This window comes from Quercus suber, unplaced genomic scaffold, assembly GCF_002906115.3.
Source record: "Quercus suber isolate HL8 unplaced genomic scaffold, Cork oak 2.0 scaffold_369, whole genome shotgun sequence".
In the NCBI taxonomy this organism is placed as follows: domain Eukaryota; kingdom Viridiplantae; phylum Streptophyta; class Magnoliopsida; order Fagales; family Fagaceae; genus Quercus; species Quercus suber.
In genome coordinates, this window is record NW_027069821.1 from 431017 (window position 1) to 450393 (window position 19377).

General features: G+C 34.9%; 1 pseudogene; it reads right to left on the minus strand.

Moving 5' to 3' along the window:
- Positions 1 to 11201: 11201 nt before the first annotated feature.
- LOC112007696 ((+)-neomenthol dehydrogenase-like) lies at positions 11202 to 19078 on the minus strand (annotated as a pseudogene).
- Between the last annotated feature and the right edge of the window lie 299 nt (positions 19079 to 19377).

The following is a 19377-nucleotide window of genomic DNA, read 5'->3' on the forward strand; positions in this document are numbered from 1 at the left end:
AGTATGTTGGGTAACCACACGTAGTGTTAAGGGAACACATATTCTCAAAATGGAATCCATAATTTCTTTCTATAGAGACATGAAATATCCCATTGAGATAAGTTTAATAGGAACTGGTTATTCAGGGCCGGCCACTTTAGTAAGAGTTACTAAAGTTTATATTGTTAGGATATATATGTTTTCACTTGTTAAGAACATATGTCACTTATTTATGTAAATTGGCTAATTCTTTGACAAAACGCACTTTACTTGTAATTGGGTAGTTCTAGGTGTTTTTAATACTTCAAGAAACAAGGTTTCAAGGTTAAGTGTTGAAGTCATCAAGTCTGTCCAAGAAAAAGCAAGCTGAAGTGCAAAGTTTTTAAAGCTCAACACTTTCTTGATAGCTACCTCGACACCTGCTAACTGTCGAGATTTAAAATTTCAGATTTCCAATCTGATTTTCTTGGGATCCGCGAATATGATTTTGGGCATTCTTTTCTTCTAACCCTAAACATATAAAAGGATTGTTTTAAGAGCCGTCAAGTGTGACACAAGTTGCAATATCATTGAGCAATCTCTGTTCAAGCAAATTGTGATCAAAAGACGAAGTTCTTGACCTAGTTCATCTTCCTTCAAGAAGTTGCTGTGTATTTGCACCGTAGGGTTTTGTAACCAAGTATCTTCCTGCTATTCATCATAAAGGATGAACTGAAAAACTTTGCAGCCAACCTTTCTTCCTTAGTTGGTGTTCTAAAGTCGCATGCTGGGATCCGCGCATTGGTTAGTCACGTACTTGGGAGCCATGCATCAAATGTGGGAACTGTCACTACAAATCAAGTCCAATTGGGTATTGGGGTAAGGGTTCAACTATAGGTTGGTAAGATACTTGGGATTCCTTTACTTGTAACTGCTTGATTTGATAATAGTGGAGTTTCGAGAGTGGTGACCTGAAAATCACCTGGTGGGGTTTTTGCCGTTAGGGTTTTCCCCATTCGTAAACAAATCACCGTGTTATTTAATTTCCGCTGCATATTTAGTTTTGGTGTTTTGTTTGTGCTTCCACGCAATTGCATGATTAATTGATTAATTAATAACTTGGCTAATTAATTAATTAGGGTTAATCACAAGGGGTCTTTCAAATTGTGGCCTATCAAGTGGTATTAGAGCGAGCACACTCTGATTAGGGTTTAATCTTTGCTGTGTTGATCCATTGACCCCTGCTTGTCATGGATAGAGGACAATCTTTAATTATACCTCATTTATTTGATGGCACTAACTATGCATATTGGAAAGTACGCATGAGAGCTTTCTTGCAGTCTTTAGATGAAAAGGTGTGGCAAGCTGTAGAGATTGGCTGGACTAAGTTCAAAGAAGAACCAGCCGATTGGGATGATGCTAAGATCAAGGCGGCAAACTTCAACAGCAAAGCGTTAAATACCCTATTTAGCGCAGTCACCAATGAGGAGTTCAAAAAGATATCCTCAACTAAAACTGCTAAGGAGGCTTGGACCATCCTCCAGACAACCTATGAAGGAACAAAGGCTGTCAAAGATTCAAAGCTTCAGAGGCTCACTACTAGCTTTGAAGAAATTAAGATGGAGGAGGATGAGTCATTTGATGAGTTCTATGCCAAGCTCAAGGACATAGTGAACTCGGCCTTCAATCTTAGGGAAACCATCTCTGAATCCAAGATTGTAAGGAAAGTGCTCAGATCTCTACCTGAGAGATTCCATGCCAAGATTACGGCGATAGAGGAATCAAAGGACATTGACAAGATTCCTTTGACTGAGCTGGTTGGAAACTTGCAAACCTATGAGATAGGGTTATCTAGGATTGGCAAGTCAAGTAAAGGCAAAAGCATGGCCTTGAAGGCAAAGAGCAGTGATACAGATGAGTCTTCCGATGATGAAGATTCCAAGATGAAGTCTTACATCACCCGGCAGTTCAAGAAGTTTATGAAGAATGCCAATAGAAGGAGCTTCGACAAGGGCCGCAAGGAGTTCAGTTCTTCTCAGTTTAAAAGCCAAGACAAAGGGAAGAAGGATGCTACGGATGGCGGTCAGTACACTGTTCCTGTAGGACCAAAGTGCTTTGGGTGTTATGGATTCGGACACATGAAACATGAGTGTCCTACATATCTCAAGAGCATTGGGAAAAGCAAGGCATTTGCTGTAACTCTACGTGACACTGAGCCTGAAGATGATTCCGACAATGAGGATGACGGAATCTTAAATGCCTTCACTGCCACAGTCAATCCTACTGAAGGGATTGTTGAAGAAGTAGATGAAGAAGAAGAACTGGTGGAGTCAAAATTTGAGAAGATGGATGATCAAGATGATATCCATTCAGCCTATGAGAAGCTGTACAAGCTCTCTGAAAAGCATGAGAAATTATATAGGCTGGCCACCAAGAAGCTCAGTGATGTGGAACTTGATCGTAAAGAGTTGTCCACAAAGTTTGATGAGGTGAATCAAACTATTGGAGCACTGAGATTTGAAAACAACTTTTTGGCTGAGAAGACCAAGAAGCTTGAAGTGGAGCTGGTTTAAGTAAGAGCTCAACTGGAGAGGACTTCAAGTGCAAAACTTGATGAGATGCTTAGCAATTAGAAATCTGCTTTGGATCGAACTGGTTTGCGGTATGATCTTTCTTTCTCTAATACTGCTTCTACTAGCAATACTGTTTTTGTTCCTCTTGCTAATAACACTGAAATTGAGAATATTGATGTTAAAACTTAATTAGCGAGTGAGAACTTAGACAAGGGTAAATCTTTCTTAGGAGCACCCCATAAGCAAGATAAGAAAGATGCTAAAAATCTTAGGGCTAAGAAGGCTAACTCTCAAAAGTCGAAACAAAAGAAGTAGCATCTCTATCATCATTATGGAGCTGCCGGTCATACTAGACCAAATTGCTATAAGTGGTTAGCCACTCAACAGAGCAATGGCATGATAACATCTGGAAGCTAAAATCAACTTCAATCCTCTCTTGCTCCTCTTGGAGATCTTCTAAAAGCCCTCATGTTCCTTTCGAACTTAAACGGTTTAAATTCTTCCCTCTTACCGCCGGTTCAAGGATTCAATCAAAGGAAAGGCTCTTCCAAGGTGTGGAAAAAAAAGGACTTTAAGTGATTTCATCACTTTCTTTTCCCTTCTTGTTTTTCTGTTTGTTACATTGCTTGTGTGTTTTGCTTTTCTGCTGAGTCAGTCTAGTTTTTGCTTTGCTTTGTTAACATGTTTTATGTGTTTACTTTCAGTTTTGTTTATTTTGTTTTTGAAAAAAAAAATTGAAAAATCAGAAAAATACAAAAACAGTGTGTGTTATGTGTACTTTGGTACTTGTGTACCTTGGATGGCCAATGAAACAAAGTTTTCTAAACTTTGTATCTCTTGTAGCTTAGATGAGCATTTCTATGCACAACTAAGCAAGTGAGCTTTGTGGCTCTTGTTTGTGATGAGTAAGATTAGGTTATCTCTTAAAGCTTAACACTCATATCACTCTTTTTGATGGATAGAACTAGAAATCCTAAGAGAAAGGCATAAATAACCATCTCACCACTGTTGCCTGCCAATCATAATATGACACATGTATGTTTCGGCATAGCAAAAGTGCAGTGTCAAAGACATTCGTATGCTTTGGCATAGCAAAAGTGCGATGTCAAATGCTTAACATCTTGGGTATTTCTTTTCTCCTTTTTATGCCCATGTATGATATGCTAAAAAATAAAAAGAAAACATGCAAAGAAAATTAAAAGCAAAAAGATTAAAAATGCTTTAAATATGGTTGCAAGCGTATATTCTAGGAGATGTGGGAGGTGATAGTCCCCACCAAACAGTTATGATTGTGTGTGAGTTAAAAGTTATTTTCTCATATCTCAGATCGTTATAACATGTTTACACATATGCAATCTTGCGATGTTTTTCACACACAACACGCAATATTCTTTGCTACTTTCGATACATGTGCAGGTACAATGTGATTTGGCCATCATAAAGGTTTTACATGTGCTAATGTATGCTCACTAAACTGTCATAACTTGTTTTTGAAAAATAAAATTGGTTAGACTTGTTTAGTGTGTGTGCGTGTTTTGGAGGATCCATGTGCTTAAATTTTTGTTGAGAGATGTGTTTGAAAGCTTTATATGTTGAGTGGATCTTTGGTTGAGATGTGTGTTGGATTGCATTCATGTCTATGTTTTTCCCTTCTTGAAAAACTGCTTTTTACTGCTGGCTTGACACCTCCTCAACACCTCCTCGATACCTGGTCATCTGTCGAGTTTCTCAAGCCTTTTCTTTCGCAATCTCAACACCTATCTCGACACCTGATGGATCGATTGAGAAATCTTCTGTCTCCTCGATAGATTCTCGACACCTAATGGATCGATCGAGATTCACTTGTTATGTTTGATTCTTCTTTCTCGACACCTATCTTGACACCTTGTGGATCGATCGAGAAATCTTCTGTCTCCTCGATACCTTCTCGACACCTGTGCGATCGATCGAGCTTCTTTTCTCTGAAATTGGTATTACCTCTCGATACCTCTTGATACCTCCATCTGGCGACAACCAAATTCTCGATAGCTTTCTCGACAGCTTCCTCGATACCTCTCGACACCTCAGCTGTCGAGAATTACCGAGATGCCTATATATTGGACTGATCGTGATTTCTGTCATTCTCACTCTATCTCTCACGATCTCTCCGTGGCTTTTCATCTCCTTTTCACACTCTTCTCACTCAAAGCTTCAAATCTTCATCATTTTCGATCTTCCCTTGCATTCCATCACCTGGTATGTTCTTTCTCCCTTCCTTTTTCATGCATTGCATGTTTTAAAACCTAGGTTTTGGGATTTTTTGAAATTTTTGGGGTTTTTCAAAATTGATGAGTGTTTCTTGAAATTTTGGGTTGGATTTTCACTTAAATGCTTTTAAAATGTCATACATTGCATTTCATGTGCATTATAATGATATTTACATGCATCTAGATGTATGCTATATGCTGTGTGCTGATAGGATTGAATTGGGCTGAGCCCATGATGCAATTTTTGTTTTGCATGTCACATGCTCATGCATACGTACTTCTTGTTCAATATATTTGTCATATTTGAACTGTTTTGGGAACTTTTCTGAGTGTTTTCCTCTCTCTCCTTCTCATTCTTTTACGTTAGTAGTGTTTATGGCACCCAAACGTAAATCCACTCCTGCTCGGAACCCTCTGCATTCTGGAGCTTCTACTTCTTCTAATTCTGCTCCCCTTAACCTTCGGTTCCATGATGGAGATGCCCATAAGGCATTTTCGGATAACTTTTCTAGACGAGGTGTTCATTCGGAACGCCAAGTCATTCTGGCGGACTTTGCCGATATTGACTTTCCCTCTGTCATTCACAGTAGGGGATGGGGGTCACTGTGTGACATCCCAATCACTTGCCCTCTCATGCTGATACAGGAGTTCTACTCCAACATGCACGGGATTGATTGTTCAGTACCTCTCTTCTTCACTTGCGTTCGAGGTACGCGCATTCCTGTCACTCCGCAGCTAGTCACGGATGTGCTTAGGGTACCTAGGATAGAGTTTCCCGATTACCCTTCTTGTGAGCGTCTGAGGACTGTGTCCAAAGATGAGCTCATTTCAGCTTTTTGTGAGCGCCCTGCTAATTGGGGTGAGCATCAGTTCACATCATGTAGGCCTTTTGCTAAAGGTCCTAGATTTATCAACATGGTGATGACTTTTGTTCTCCATCCTCTTTCTCACTATAACTCTATCACAGAGCCTCGTGCTCAATTTTTGCTATCACTTCTAGAGCATCTTACCATAGACTTTACTTCTCACTTCATCCTGTCTATCATAGATGTTTATCTTGATTCGGCGTCCCATGATAAGCTCATCTTTCCTTCCACTATCATGAGGATCCTACGCCATTTTTTCATTCCCTTTCCTGTGTCTGACCACTTCACACACATATCTGCCATAGATGCCGCTACCGTAAAATGTAGTGAAGTGCAGTTCAGGTCGAGACAGCCGGATGCCATTCCTCCCTCCTGTTCGGCTCCATCCAGATCAGCTTCATCTACATTTGCACCTTCTTCCTCTTCGAGCGATGTATCTCTGGGAGATATTATGGCGCAGTTGCAGCGCATGGACACTCGCCTTGATACACTCTCTACTGAGTTGTATCAGGTGAATGTTCGTGTTGGTCGTATTGCACGACGGCAGGCGACCATGGGTGAATTTGCTCCAGAGGCTACTCCTTCACCACCTACTCCAAGAGCTTCAGATTCTGAGGATGATGATGATGATGATGATGGGGATGCTAGCTCTATAGATGAGATGTCTACATGACACTCTACCCTTTGTCACTCGTGACAAAAAGGGGGAGTAGTTTTGGGGTTATGAGAGTAGTCATCTTAGGACATTTTTGATAGGGAGAGTGTTGACTTTTCTGAGGGATGTAGTGAGGATTTATATGTATCTTTTCTTTTCTTACCTTTTAGATACATCGGTCATGTATATGAGGTCCTTTAACCATTTTACATACATTGTACTTATTTTCTATATATGTGGATGTATGTTTCTTTCACCTCTCTCTTCATGTGTTGTTTCTTTTCTATCTTTATACACATGTTCTTTATACTTGTATGCAATCTATTATTTCTGTTTCACACAAGATGCCTTGATGAGTTTTGTTTAAAGTGTTTCAGAATTACAGGTTGTCAAAAGTCTACTAGCCATAAACTCTCTTCTTGCAAAGTTTTTCAAGAGTTTGTGTTAGGATAGATTTTATTGTATTCAACAAGTGAATATGAGTTGAGTGATTTATGACTTCTCTCATATGCTCATTTGTTTGTTGTGGTTTTGTCACGGATTGCCAAAGGGGGAGATTGTTAGGACATATATGTTTTCACTTGTTAAGAATATATGTCACTTATTTATGTAAATTGGCTAATCCTTTGACAAAACGCACTTTACTTGTAATTGGGTAGTTCTAGGTGTTCTTAATACTTCAAGAAATAAGGTTTTAAGGTTAAGTGTTGAAATCATCAAGTCTGTCCAAGAAAAACCAAGCTGGAGTGCAAAGTTTTTAAAGCTCAACACCTTCTCGATAGCTACCTCGACACCTGCTATCTGTAGAGATTTAAAATTTCAGATTTCCAATATGATTTTCTTGGGATCCGTGAATATGATTTTGGACCTTCTTTTCTTCTAACCCTAAACATATAAAAGGATTGTTTTAAGAGCCGTCAAGTGTGACACAAGTTGCAATATCATTGAGCAATCTCTGTTCAAGCAAATTGTGATCAAAAGACGAAGTTCTTGACCTAGTTCATCTTCCTTCAAGAAGTTGCTGTGTATTTGCACCGTAGGGTTTTGTAACCAAGCATCTTCCTGCTATTCATCATAAATGATGAACTGAAGAACTTTGAAGCCAACTTTTCTTCCTTAGTTGGTGTTCTGAAGTCTCGTACTGGGATCCGCGCATTGGGTAGTCACGTACTTGGGAGCCATGCATCAAAGATGGGAACTGTCGCTACAGATCAAGTCCAATTGGGTATTGGGGTAAGGGTTCAACTGTAGGTTGGTAAGGTACTTAGGATTCCTTTACTTGTAACCGCTTGATTTGATAATAGTGGAGTTTCGGGAGTGGTGACCTAAAAATCACCCGGTGGAGTTTTTGCCGTTAGGGTTTTTCCCATTCGTAAACAAATCACCGTGTTATTTAATTTCTGCTGCATATTTAGTTTTGGTGATTTGTTTGTGCTTCCACGCAATTGCATGATTAATTGATTAATTAATAACTTGGCTAATTAATTAATTAGGGTTAATCACAAGGGGTCATTCAGATTGTGGCCTATCATATATTTTATGAAATTAGATTTCATAAATATGAATAACTAAAAGATTAAACCGGGTACTCAAGGAATAAAATAGTTGTTTACAAAGTGATAGTTCATTATGATTTTGTTCACTATGGATATTTCATGGAGGGGTCAAATGATATCATATTAGAGTCTTGGGATATAATTTATTAACAAGGCCTATAGTGCAATTATATTTCCATAGTGGTACTTGTTATATAAATAATGATAACTTTGGCATTGTCAAGAGTTGACAGATAAGTCCGAGGCTCATTGGAGCTAGAGCCTTATTAGTCTCTTTAGTCCAATCCCAAGCCACACACTTAAGCCCAATTGGGCTAGCACAAATGGCTAATCTAATTAGATAATCAATTTTTAGTTAATAAGAGTTATTAAATAAAGTAACTACCAAGGCAGTAAAACGTACGTTTGATTAAAAGAAAAGAAAAAAGTTTTTCTCTACAAGTTTTTTGGAGTTCACTTTTCCAAAGGAAAATCAACGCACACAAGAACTAATTGAGAGACCACTCATCTTGGGCACCATGTGGAATTGGGATGAAGATGGAAGGTATTCTTAAGTCTTATTTTTGAATTTCACTGCACCAAGGTATGCTTTCTCTTATTTGTTCTAGAATTCAAGATTACATGTTATCTCTCATGAATGAAGTAGATCTTTGTGTTGCTTCCGCTGTGGGTTTTGTATGAGACGCAAAACCAATTTTTCCAACAATTACAATTATTAATAATGTGAAGGAAAAAAAATGTTAATATCAACATTAAGCTTTTGTGTCTATCCAAAGATAAATAAAGGAAAGTTGACAAGAAAAATTAAATTTTTGTATTTATCCAAAGATTAGTAGAGAAAAAGTTGATAAGAACAATTTTTGTGTCTATCTAAAAAAATTGTTGCAATTTTTTCTTACCTTCAAGTACATCTAAACCTTGCGATTAGATCATAGGGAATAAAATCAATTGGGAAAAAAAATTAAATTATAAATATTTTTGTTCCACATCCCTCAAACTTCTCATTTGGACTATGCTCTCTCTATGAATCTGTGATGAAGGTTATATTTTTTGTATTCTTAGTTTTATTTTGTGTATATTTTTATTTGGATGGTTTTGTTCTATAATGGGTTTATTGATTTTTAAGTTTCTAGGTATATTAGCGTCCTAATCCGATAGGAAATGGGTTAGCAATGGAAGCTATAATGGAAGCACCAGAGTGTACTGTACCAGGCTAGATTGTGAGTATTAGTGACGGCCTTGTCGGTAATATAGTATTACTGACAAGGCTTTTACCAACGGAAGTCGACGGCCTTTTGCTGTCGGCACTACTAATCTAAAACGGTTTTTTGTGTTGTAGTGACGAACTCTAGCCGTCGCTAATAACAATCTTTTTTGTAGTGGTTCCACATTCTAATTGCTTTCCAGCAACATTTGCACATTAATGCTATGAAAGCTATAATTTTAGTTACAAAATGATGCATGATGGTGCCAATTAAGTACCTACAACTGTGCTCTCTACACACCAAATTTATGGGACATGATAACACACCAGTCATGTTAAAACTAATTACCAACATCTTGAGGGATTTATCCTCACCTTGACGTCCATAAAATAAGGAAGAGAAATTGTTAGGAGTTCCAAATATAGCCCCATAGAAAATGCTTTTCTTAACAAAAAAAAGAAAAGGCTTACACATAGTGTAAAAAAAAAAAAATGAAAGATAATCATATGGAAATAAGAAAATGAAGAACACCCAAACGCATTAGTTCGTTTGTTTGTTTGTCTGTTTGTTTGTTTATTTTTTTATTTTTTTATTTTTTTTATATAATTCAAAACAAAGACATTTGAATAAATAAATAAATAAATAACCAATGTGAGATGAGATTAAGGAGAAGGATAATGATAACAAAGTAAGAAAACTAAATATAAACCAAATACAGGAAAGAAAATACTGAATGACACCTTATAAATAAATAAATAAATAAAATAAAATAAAAAACTTAATTTGCTGTAATACAGAGAACTCAACACTCATAAGGCATCTAAATAGATGTCATCAAAGATACTTACATTTTTGCTACGGAAATCTTGAAGATCCACACCCAAGTGCACATTCCTTGAAGTTTAGATACGAAAATCTTGAAGATAGACAAAAATATATATCATTCTCACTCTTTAAAAAGTACTCATTACTTAGAGAAAATATTAAACACCCATCAAACTAACCAAATAAAAGAAAAGAAAATATTGAAAAAGATAAGATAAGATACGATAAGATAATGATATAAAAAGGATAATGATAATAAAGTTTGGTCATATTTTGTAGACAGTATTTTACGTGAGAGTTAAAAGATTTTTTTTTTTCCTTTCAGACTCTAAATCATGATAAAAGAATAAGGTTCCCCCCCCCCNTTTGTTAAGTATATTTTTTCTTCAAGAAAATGAATAGAAATCTACCTTCATGCTCATGCTCATGTTAATGTTCATATTTGTAAACCTAAATCATATTTAAGCCCCTAATTTTAAAAAGAAAGAGGAAAAAAAAAAAAAAAAAAACACCCCGCAGGAGTTTCGGTGTCTTGATGGTAGTGGGTGGCCTATATAACAAAGGCGGTGACCCCTTAGATTCATCTTTCTCTCTCTTTCAAATGTTTTGTTAGTCTTATGTTTTTTATTTTGGTAATATATAGTGAAACAATGCGTTTTATATAACATTCCATAACATTTTTGTGTCTCTTTATTTTTTTTCAAGGCCTTATCTAGTTAGTTATTATTATTAGTCCTTAATTATTATCTTTTTTCTTTTTTTAAAATACTAAAATGGTGGATGTACTAAAAGACATGAAGAATAGAGAAAGGTGTGGTTAAGTTTAGTAAATTAATGAGACATTAATAAGCTAACATTTAGGTAACTTTTACATTTATCTACAGTATTTTCAGCAAAAAGTTTTCAATTTCAGCAAAAAATTTTCAATTTCAGCAAAATAAACCGATTCCAAACCAACCCTAAATGTTCAACTGCCTAAAATAGGTCTAAAAGTGTGTTATATTAGCAAATGAAAAAATAGGCTAGTGGGTTCCTAATGGGCCAAAGTCCGACAATAACTATGCACATTAAATGCCCAACTTGCTGATCCAAATAGTCAATGAACACTAACAAGTTGAAAAAGAGAGAAAAATTAAGGCCCAAAACAAAACTTGTTGGATCTTACACACATGCATCATGACAAGCCGCTTATGAGTTATATGTATAAGCCCTAAGCCCAATATTTCAAGAAATTAAAAACGATATAAACACGTAAGTGAACTTACTTCTAACCAATTTGGAACAAGCAACAAAGAGCAAAAGTGATTGAAAGGTGAAACACACTCATCCACACCAACAAACAAAATATTCTTAAAAGTTTCATTACAAAAAGCATATAATTGACATTACATACCCCAAGGGAAAAAATGTATTCTTTGCATACATTTTATGACATCAACGTTAGACATTGGCTTTCAAATAGCCTATCAAATTGAGATTCAAAATATAGAAAGTAAACAATTCTAGGAAAAGTACAGACTTATTAGTATTTATATCTTTGAGAAGCGGTAGAAATGAATAATCTCAATCAAAATTTTTCACTTCATTCCGAGAAAAGAAGAGGCCAAAAGGACCATCGTTGGGTAGGAGCGCTAACTTTACAACTCTTTCAGCACCTTCATCAGTTGTCAAGTAGCCAGTGTTGTGGTTTATATCTATCTTGACATAGCCAGGGCAGAGGTAATTGACTCGGAAAGATGGGAATTTTTTGGCCACAGTCCTTGTGTAGGCATTCATAGCTGCTTTTGAAATTATGTAGGAAGACATATATCTAGGCCAACCTTTGGTTTCCAAGGAACCCTCTTTAAAATCTTTCAAATATTCATTCAATACCTCATCTACTCTTTCTTCTGTTAGGATTTCAGCATTACCTAACACTTCTTTAGCCCATTCACTTGGTATTTCCTGAAACAGCAGAAGACGAAAAGTAGAAAAGTCACTTTAATTTGATTATTGGGAAAATGAATCATAGTTTAGTTTTAAAAAATAAAAAATAAAAAAGCAGAAGAAGAAAGAGACTTTGCATCTCTTAGGGCCTGTTTGGATTAAGGGAGGAGGGAGGAGAAGTAAGGGGAAGTAGAGTTGAGTTAGCTGAAAATAAGCTAATTAATAGATAACTTGTTTAGATGGAGGGAGAGTAGATGAGGGTAGAGTAGAAGGAGGAAGAGTAAGTTAAATTACCTTATTTGGATTTTTTTTAAAGGAGGAGGGGTAGGGATTTGGAGGGGTTCTAACTACTTCTAACTTCTCATTTTTAATTCCTCCAATTTTGAGTGATTTGGAGAGAGAGTAGAAGAAATTATTAGGTCCACCAAGAGGACTACTGACGTGGTCCTTCCTGACCTCCCAACCAATAAAATGATGTTATTTATCCAAGTACGACATCACCTGATAATTTTTATTTTTTATTCATTGTGTTGATTAGGAAGTTCACACATACATTTGCATAGATGACATCATCTCATTGGTTAGGGAGGATCACATCAGCAGTTCTCCCAATGTAAATAATGATTTCTCGGAGAGTAAAGTATAGAATTGCTTGACCAAATGAATTACCAAATTTACCCTTACCATATTAACAAAATTACAAACTATGAAAAGACTAATTATTCCACTCTCCTTTACTTAATTTTAAAAACATCCAAGTAAGGTGGAGAATAACTATTCCCCTTTACTCTCCTCTACCTCCAAACTTCCAAACATAGCATAATTTTGGGTCAATTCCACTCTACTCTACTCTACTCTCTCTCATTTCCCCTCAATCCAGACGGATCAAGTAAATGAGATAGGATTGTTTCATATAATCCCATCAATTTGTTAAGAAAGAAAGATAGTAATTTCCTTAAAAAAACCATGATAATGATTAATTAGCCATTTTAAGCCAGTTATAAGTTGAATCATCTACTTTTGATTGGGATTTAGTTTTGGCTCATTCCATGACATTTGCTTGTAATAAATTTCAAAACCAAATAAAACACTTGTATAAACTTAATTCTAAGTTCTAATATGGGTTCCAGAAATTTTATCTGCAGTTTCATCAGGGGCGTAGCCAGGATTTTTAACTTGGGGAGGCCGAATTATGTATTTGCATATTAGTCATTATTCGTGTGTATTAAAGAATTAGCAAAATAATGATAGTAATCAATTTAAGCAATACAATAGACTTTTATCAAATTTATTATTTAAAAAAAAAAAAAAAAAAAGAGGCTACACTGTAGACTTTCACATTTGAACACACATGAACACTGCACTCTTGTTTTCTTAGAAAAAATAAAAAGAAACAACACCTTGACAGCTTGGTAAGTTTTTAAGTAGTAAATGTGAGTTTTGTTGGGTGAGTCTACTTGAGAAACAAAAATATTGTAATTGTAAAACTAGTCATATTACAAAGGGAATGAGTTACAAAGAAACATGGTATGATGCATATGAGTGACTCACAATAAAAAAAAACATATGAGAATTGCCTTGGTCCTTTGATTGATCATACAACAACAATCATATTTCAAAGTAAAAACCATTAAAGCTAACATTAGGCTGGGTATGTAAATTTTTTTGGAGGGGCCAACTTGTACTTTTGCAGGGCCAGTTTGTTTTTATATAGTACCATATGGGGGTTTCAAAAGCTTTGGGGGGGCCTTGGCCCCCCCAAGCTTATGTGTACCTCCGCCCCTGAGTTTCATACCCTTAAGTGCCCAAAGGAAGAGGAAACATTAACAATCCTTGGTGAATTGGACAACTGAAGGATTGGAAGAAGTGCTTCAATCATTCCTTTGGCACCATCGTAGTTTGTTTTCAGGCACTCTTCAGCTAACTCGTAAGAGTCGGTCGCTATTTTACTCCAATCTACAACTACATTGGCACTTTCCTCATCCTACGTCAATAAGAAGCAACTTCATTCTCTTCCAAGCCAATTGTACAAAGAAAATGATAGGCAGAGACAGTTTGCTTAACAAGAATATTTAGTTAGCTTCCCAACCCCAGTTTGAAGACCCAAACACACTATTCTTATGGTAAAATTTTCCATAATTTTGTGGCCAAACATTGCAAGATTTCATAGGGAGTGCAACAAGGAATCCAAAATAGCTAATCAGCAACTAGACAAGAGCAATTACAACAAAGCTTTAGTTCTAGTTGAAAATTCATTGATGGATTTGATGTAAAGATTTTTATGCAATTTAAAGCTAGGTTGTGTTTATCGTTTAGTCTCTACAGTCTACACTTCATCATATTAAAATTTCCAATACCTTCTACTACTCTTTCATCTTCTCTGTCATTTATATTCAAAGAGTTGATTCAAGTCCTAGGCAATGTCACACAACATAACATATATAGAGATAACCACTGGATTACATTTTCTTCTTATTCTCTTTATGCTTGCAAAATTTCGAAATGATTAAAGGTCAATGACTATATCATCTATCAAATATTTAAACTTCATGTTTTTTGTATTTTAAAATTATGCATAAAAAACAACTTTATGGATTAAATAATAAATAGCATCTGATTAACTCAAAACTTGACATGCATATTAAGATCATAGAAAACATATAATCCAACATTAAAAAAGAAAAAGAAAAAGAATCATGGTTTAAAAATAGTAATTCAAATGGCTAGTTAAACCATCAGAAACATTTTCAAACGTACCAATATATCAAGTTTCCCATATATGGTTTTAAAGAAATCTGCAAAGCAAGCTATACTAGCAGGGTCAGCCACATCAAGCCGATGAAATAACACGTGGTCAGATAGCCCAAGCTTTCTTAGCTTTCGAACAGCTTCAAGGCCTTTTTTCTCATCTCCTTGCAATTAGCACCACCACGATCCCATTTGAGGCCAACTTCCTGCATTTTTCGAAACCAATCCCCTTATTGGCCCCTGCAACAACTGCATACCTGAGAAAAGAAAAAAAGAAAAGTATAAATAAACCAGTGTGTCATGGCGAAAACACGATGAAAGAAGAATCAAGGTACTTCTTTGTTGCTTCTGCCATTGATGATAAAACTTGGGACACTTTTGCAATAGTGAAAGCTGTGCTAAATGCTTAAATAGAAGGAATTTCAGTTTGTTTTCTATGAGAGATGTTCACGGGTTGGGTTGACTTTTTTAACCGGATATATTATTTTGTTTTAAATATACAATGGCAAGAAGTATTGAGTTTTAATCTTTACATTTTATTTAGTTAACGGGTCATGTGACAATTTTTAATTAAAACAAAAAGAAATTCCTTTTTAAAGGAGATTCATTTTAGTTAGTAGGTATGTGCGCTAAAGAGATGGTAAACGCCAATACCTCATCTATGATATCAAAATTTATATTCTAAGGGTGTGTTTGGATATAGCTTATTTTGCTGAAAACTGAAAATTTATTACTGAAAATAATTAAAAAATCATTTTTGAGTTACTATTCACTCCTGCAAACAATGTACATTTGCCTTAATGCACTGTTCATGTTCATGTTCCATGAACAGTGCAAGAGGTGCTAGTAAAAAAAAAAAAAAAGCAGACGCTCAAAGAGAATAATTTCTATCCAAACGCATACTAAGTGGAGGGCCCACCTATCAATGAGAGAGTAGACTCATGCCCTCTTTGGGGTCCACCTGTCAGGGAGAAAGTGGTTTCATGCTTGGGCTTGGACCACAAAACTACTAGCCAGCTACTTTAGTCGGTTTTGTCTCTATCTTTAGTCGTTAGCGTTGAAAGTCAAACTCCATTTGAGGATCCCTTGTAATGCCCAACTCCACAACCCCATACATAACAAGAATAAATTTCACCCATCTAATTAAATTTTATTTGGAGAATGCTACAGGCATGTTATATTTTTAAAAAGCCCACCAATCAATGGCTTAATATAGCAAGATCTTATCAAATACACAAGGAATTTAGTAAAGCAGCTGAGAAGCTAAACAAACTGTATCTAGAGTTGACTTAATAACCTTCCCAAATGCAAATAGTTCTATCAAACTAAAATAGCCCCTTAAGCAACTTCCTAGATGCTAGAATGATTTCAAATGGAATTTTGGAAAGAAATAGAGGAATGTATGGCATTGAAACTTGAAAGTTCACAAGAATCTTCTTTCTTTAGTGAATTGTTTACGTCAACCTCCAATGGCCTTTGGCTGAAGAAAGATGGATATTTAAGCATCCCCCATTTTAGTGCAATAATTTTTTCTTACTTTGTTAGAAATTTTGCATTAACAATGGAACCACTAATTTAACAAAATGTCTCTAATTGAGTAATTGTGACCTACAGCTACAAGCAAGTTATGATTCCCCTAATTTGAATCTAATTGAACCCAATGGGTTGGCTTAGTAGCTACTTAGGCCTCATGATATTCATAAGGTCTTGGGTTTGAAACCCAGCAAGGGACTACACGTAACCGACTGAATAATCAAGCTCTCGAAGAATTTTGAATACCCTCACTTCTCAAAGAAAAAAAAAAGGGGAATATTATTGCCAAACTTTTAGTTTTTGGTAACATCATATATTAAAAGATTACCTTAAAATCTGAATTCCTTAAAGTATCGCCGTCTACTACGAATCCACGAACCCCTGCATTGTCCACCTGCAAATAATTCCTTCACTTCCAAGCATTTCATTTCTATAAAATTCTATAAGAAAACAGAATTGTGACGTAGATTTAATATACATCCTTTCAGTAATAACTAACCACAGTTTTCCAATTTCCAGCTGTAAGTGCATAAGAAGATACTTTTTTTTTTTTTTTTACCAAATGCATAAGAAGATACTTGATACTATAATAATAGTGATATATTAAATTATTTTACAGGTTAAATTCCTAAACTGCTTTATTTCTAGGATTGATAATTCAATAATAAAATTTTGGAACTTGTTGAAGCCAACATGGCTCTACATCCTTATGGTCTCTACACATATGAAAAGTAAGAGTACTTTGGTTCTATTGTACTTTGGTGGTCTACTCCCATGTAAGAGGGAGGATACATACAAAAGAAACAGCATAGGCCACCTCAATGGAAAAAATACATGCTGTTTTTGTTGCATGTATCCTCCCCCTCACATGGGGTGGACCCCACAAGAAAGGATACATGAAGCAAAAATAGTATATACTACCTCCTGCAACTAGGATTTAGGAATTGATAGTACATATACAAATTAAATAAGGCAACATAATGCTTTGACTATCATGTCATGGTAGCTGTACAAGTTAAAAAATAAGAAGTCTTAACACAAACCAATAAACAAAAAATATTCCAAGAAACTAATGGCTTGTTTGGTAATGTTGTTTGAACAACTTTTTCTTGTTTAAACAACACAACACGTATTTTTACAACACTTTTTTACCCATACTTATTTTCATAACACTTAAACAATGTTACTAGAACATTATTACCAAACAGGAATTACGATGATACCAAGATATCAAGTTTTCCAAAGGTGGCTTTGATTTAGGAATCCAAATCTTCTGTCCTACTTTTCCTGCTCCACTCTATACTCCACTAATAAATACTTGCCACGTGTTCACCTAATTAATTAAATAGTACTATTAATTAATTACTATAGTATTAATAAGTCAATAATAATAGTATTTAATTAATTAGGTGAACACGTGACAAATATTTATTGGTGGAATATAGAGTGGAGTAAGAAAAGTGGGACAGAAGATTTAGACTCATTATTTAGGGCCTAAGGCGAAAAATTTATGTGGGATTTTTAATATGTAAATATTAATTAAACAAAATTATTTAATACTAATCAAATCTACGTTAATTTGATACATTAAATATATAATTTCATGAATAATACTAACTAAACTAATATTCATTTCATATAGAGAATTGAATATCATAGTTGAACCATAAATATTAATAAAAAGAAATAAAAATATATTACGATTAAAAAAATACTTTATTTTAGATATGTAACAATACATAGTTAAGTAAAGTTAAAATCTAATTTTTAATTTTATATCTTGTTTTTAAAAGAGGGGGATATATATTATTTAGTATGTGGCTTTGTAGTATATTAATTTCCAAAAATTAAAGTTTCAAACTATTAGGGGAGATTAATCTATAGACTATAATTGATAATTTAACACATTTGCAACATTTTTTTTGAAACATTTTAGAGTTTCAATTGGGTTAAGGTTCTATTGGTCTCAAACATGGAGAGTCTTAATAGAAATGAAAACAAAAAATATGTGATGTCGCGGAAACCTAAAGAAAGCACATAAGATGCTCTCTTGATGGAACAAAAACTAAACTGTTAGTTCTTGGGTAGTAAACCTCGAATCCACGAGGAGTTCCTTGAATCCACTAGGTGATAGGTTTGGAATCCACTAGAGAACACAATAGACACAAGTCTGAATTTTTATTGGTAATAAACTATGAAAAACGTTTACAGACTTATGTTCTATTTAAGGGCTCCTTAAAACTTGACAGACAAGAAAATATAATCCAAAATAACTCCTAATTGATACCTAACCATAACAGGAACCAAATTTGATCTAAAAAACATTAAATGCACCTAAAAGCAAGGAAATAAATCACCTAAACCTAAAATAACGTTTTTTTACATAAAAATACCAAAAATAATAAATTACAATAATTAAATAGTAAATTGTGTCCTACATCAGACCCCTCCACTTGAAACAAACTCGTCCTCGAGTTCATCTTTGAAATCTGAAATCTTCCGCTCCAAATAAACAAATACTTCGAATGCTTTAATAACTTGATTAGGCTCTGAAACTTGAATTCTTCATAAAATATAGCATAAAATTTCTTCTCGTCTACTTTCAATTTATTTGCAACATCAGTAAAAAATGGGTTGATAATGAAATTAAAATTTTCTACTCAAAGAAAATCAACATATTGTGTAGTCATCTTCAATAAATCAATCGAAACCTGAGGGTTGTGGGTGATGGACTCGTCCTCACCTTTGACCTCAAGTGGATCTTCCACAATATTCTCAATAATTACTATCTCTTGATTTCTATGATCTTCCACAATCAACTCAATCTTCTTTTCAAGTTTCAATTCAACAACTTGTTGCAGGTCTTTACCTTTTTTAACCACTTCAAAAGTTTCTCTAGAAATAGGCTGTTTCTTCTCAACCCTCAAACTCTTTCCTTTACTTGATACATGGACTTGGCGGTGATAATTTTGGTTTTGACCTTTCATGTTGTGAACATATTGATTTTCATATGAATATACAGATTTATAATCAATACTTGTATAATCTAGTATATCATAATAGTCATTAAGAAACCATAAATCAATTAATACTCTTTTCATTCTTTGCCAAGAGCAGATTGGATGCTTACCTTGTCACTTTCTATCAATTTGAATGTCTTCCCACCATTCTTCTGCTTCATTGTCTAATTTATTAGATGCAAGCCGCACCTTTTCTTCATCACAAATCTTCCAAAAATTAAAATACACTTCCAAATCAAGAAGCCAGTCAATAAAATCCATCTTAC